A 4076-nucleotide genomic window follows, 5' to 3' on the forward strand; every position below is an offset into this window, starting at 1 on the left:
CTGCACTGAAAATGATCCAATGGGGACAGGGGCAGGGATGGTGCAAGGATTTTTGACACCCTAGGTGAAACTTAATTTTGCCGCCTCCTTGGCTCTGCCCTTGACTCCACCCCCTTTGCCCTGCCCTTGTAACATGTGACCTACCTGACCCATACACTGGCTCACCTACCTGACACATACCCTGACCTACCTACTTGACATACACTGACCTACCTACCTGCCACCATTTTTCTAGGTAAATATATTGACCTGAAATTTCACCACATGTCACAACCAACCCATGCAATCCACACATACAAAGAATCCAAAGCAAATAAGTTCAGAAATTAAGTTATGTGTAATAAAATGGAATAGCAGTATGGAAGGGGATGATTAATGCGCTACCCAAAAAAATAAAAAATAAAAACAGCTGCTACAAAACCATATGACAAAAGGGGAAAAACAAATGAAAGAATAAATTGTAGAGCTAGAAACACACAAAAAATGTTGATAATAAATAAAGTTCAAAATGCATATAGACGTAATGTCCCAGGGAAAAACAGATATGTGATCCAAAGGAACAAAAAAGTCCACAATAAAAAGGGAGGTAATCCGTATGTCAATCCTGTCCGCTTCTAAACCTTCAACTGGTATAACATCAATTTGAGCGAGTAGATAGAATACGCTTACCAGAGAAGTTGGATTCTACTGCCATGAGCATAGAATCAATGGAGCTTAATGCCACTCAGGGCGAAGTGGTGAAGAGTTGGAGGCAAGGGTAGAGCCTCTACCGGGCCGGGACGTCCCCTCTCTGCCAACAGAAGCGGAGCCGGAAGATGGATTCCAGAAAGCGTAGTGGTTTCTCAGTTCCCCAGGGTATGTGGAAAAAAGAAGAGATGCTCCCACATAGTGTAACTTCTGGGTATTTTTATTCTTAAAAAACCACGATACATATAAAATTGTGATCACAAAAATAAAATGAAATAACAAGCAGTGTATAGGGTCTGTAAAAAGCGACCTACGCGTTTCGGTCCAATGACCTTCAACAGGGGCATGCCCCTGTTGAAGGTCATTGGACCGAAACGCGTAGGGCGGCTTTTTACAGACCCTATACACTGCTTGTTATTTCATTTTATTTTTGTGATCACAATTTTATATGTATCGTGGTTTTTTAAGAATAAAAATACCCAGAAGTTACACTATGTGGGAGCATCTCTTCTTTTTTCCACATACCCTGGGGAACTGAGAAACCACTACGCTTTCTGGAATCCATCTTCCGGCTCCGCTTCTGTTGGCAGAGAGGGGACGTCCCGGCCCGGTAGAGGCTCTACCCTTGCCTCCAACTCTTCACCACTTCGCCCTGAGTGGCATTAAGCTCCATTGATTCTATGCTCATGGCAGTAGAATCCAACTTCTCTGGTAAGCGTATTCTATCTACTCGCTTAAATTGATGTTATACCAGTTGAAGGTTTAGAAGCAGACAGGATTGACATACGGATTACCTCCCTTTTTATTGTGGACTTTTTTGTTCCTTTGGATCACATATCTGTTTTTCCCTGGGACATTACGTCTATATGCATTTTGAACTTTATTTATTATCAACATTTTTTGTGTGTTTCTAGCGCTACATTTCATTAATAAAATGGAATGACAGAGGGAAAAAGTATTGAACATGCTAACTGGAATTTATTTAAAACTTCATACAAAATCCTTTGTTTGTAATGACAGCTTCAAGACGCCTCCTATATGGAGAAACTAGTCGCATGCATTGCTGAGGTGTGATTTTGGCCCATTCTTCCTCATAAACAGTTTTCAAATCTTGAAGGTTCTGTATGAACTCTGAACTTTAGTTCTTTCCATAGATTCAAGTCAGGTGATTGGCTGGGCCATTCTTACAGCTTTATTTTCTTTCTTTGAAACTAGTTGAGAGTTTCCACGGCTTTGTGTTTGGGATCATTGTCTTGCTGAAATGTCCACCCTTGTTTCATCTTCATCATCCTGGTAGATGGCAGCAGATTTTATCAAGAATGACTTGGTACGTTTTTCCATTCATCCTTCGTTGAATCACATGAAGTTTGCCAGTACTGTATGCTGAAAAACAGCCCCACATCATGATGTGTCCACCTCCAAACTTCACTGTTGATATGGGGGTGTTTTTGGGGTGATGTGCAGTACCATTTGACCTCCATTTGACCCCCCCCCCCGTAAATAGGAAAGTATATCGTATTTATATCGTATTTACTTGTTTTAAACTTTTTTTTGCATTTCTTCAGATACTTCCTAGTTTCCAGGCCTAGGCAAATGATGTCATACATCCCAGGATTCTGCAAGAGGGGAGGGAGGGTTCTACAGCTCAGCCTATGCCTGAGCTAAGGGCAGATGGATTCCATTAAGTAAATGCTACATGCATCATCTGCCCTTACTCAAGATGGCCACTGCCAGAAATGCTATGGGGCGTTTTTCAAAATGATTTCTCAGCACAATAAAGCACAGTAAAGCAATATTAAAAAAATAATTATATAGAATTTTTGGTTTGTGGTACTCAGATGCAGTGTAGTTCCACTTTAATTTTCTTGATAAAGTTAGGAGAGAACTTAACCTTTGTCTTTCAGATAAATCTAAATAAAAAAATTTGTTGCGCTTAACAAATGATAAACTGTACAAATAGCTGCTAACACTAAATTGCTGGAAACAATAAATGTGGGTAAACGGTGTAGCGCTCAAAACACAAAATAAAAAAAGGCATAAAGTTCATAAAAAGAAGTTCATATATATAAGCAGAAGGACTAGAACCAATCAAAAACAGTGTCCAATATGGATGAAAGAAAGATGATAAAGAGCCCGTCACCTTCACCCAATATAACTGACTCTTACCATCAGTGTATGGGCTATACACATTATATGCACTCAAAAGATGACAAAAACGATCCAATCATCCACAGCTCCTGTATCCCAAAGAGAGCCTTCTTACACTAGACCCAATAGCAGACTGAAAAAAACCTTCCTCTCAGCCCAGTGTACTCCAGGGCTCAGGTAATGATTCGATCGGGGCGTGGTTTCGGCATGCAGCGGTAAAGACGTGTCTTCCTCGAGCTCCGGCGCTGACACTACTATTCATCGGCTTAACCCAAGATTTTTACCCGGTTCGAACCTCCACAACATGCGGTAGAGATCGGGCAAGTCCCTGCCTAAAAAAGGAACCCCCTCAGGATCCATAAAACGATACCTGGCCACCGATCCAGAGGACTCTCTTGATATGGATGAGCTAGGCCGCTCTCCTCGCGGTGCGTGCTCCACCTCCCGCCACAGATCTGAGCCCGGGAGACACTCCCCAGCAACTTCGGCCTGCTCAGAAGGAGAGGAGGGCGCCCCCAAGTACTCTGGGGTTGCGGCGCTCGTGAGTGATCTCCCCACCAAGACAGAGATGGCCTCCTTGTTCGCAGGGCTGGAGCGCTCGATCAAAAAGGAGCTCTCCGCGGTGAGATCGGATCTTTCGCACGTGTTGGAGCGGGTGGAGGAGACCGAGCTACGGTTGGATCGCCACGCGACCGCCATTAGGGCCTTGCAGAACACCACCCGCACCCTCTCTATTGCGCATAGAATGGCTCTCTACAAGATCGAGGACCAGGAGAACCGCAATAGGCGGAATAACATCAGGATAAGAGGGTTGCCAGAGGCAACGGGAGATGACGACCTCCTCCCTTCACTGCGAGGTATATTTAACGGCCTGCTCGGTCAGCCCGCGGACTTTCCTCTGAAAATAGACCGAGCTCACAGGGCCCTCCGCCCCCGCAACTTGTCATCAGAAGTCCCACGGGACGTGATATGCAGGCTGCATTATTTCGAGGAGAAAGAAATAATCATGAAGAAGGCCTGAGAAAAATCACCTCTGGACTTTGACGGGGCCTCCCTCTTATTCTTCCCAGACCTAGCCAGAGAAACGCTGGACCGACGCAGGGCTCTGCGTCCCTTAACTGAACAGCTCCGTGCAGCATCGATTAACTATCGCTGGGGGTTCCCTGCGTCACTCATTGCGCACAAGGAGGGCAAAACAGTGACACTTCGCTTCCCAGAGGACCTGGAAAAGTTCTGCACGG

This window comes from Aquarana catesbeiana, linkage group LG01 (genome assembly GCF_042186555.1).
Source record: "Aquarana catesbeiana isolate 2022-GZ linkage group LG01, ASM4218655v1, whole genome shotgun sequence".
Classification (NCBI taxonomy): domain Eukaryota; kingdom Metazoa; phylum Chordata; class Amphibia; order Anura; family Ranidae; genus Aquarana; species Aquarana catesbeiana.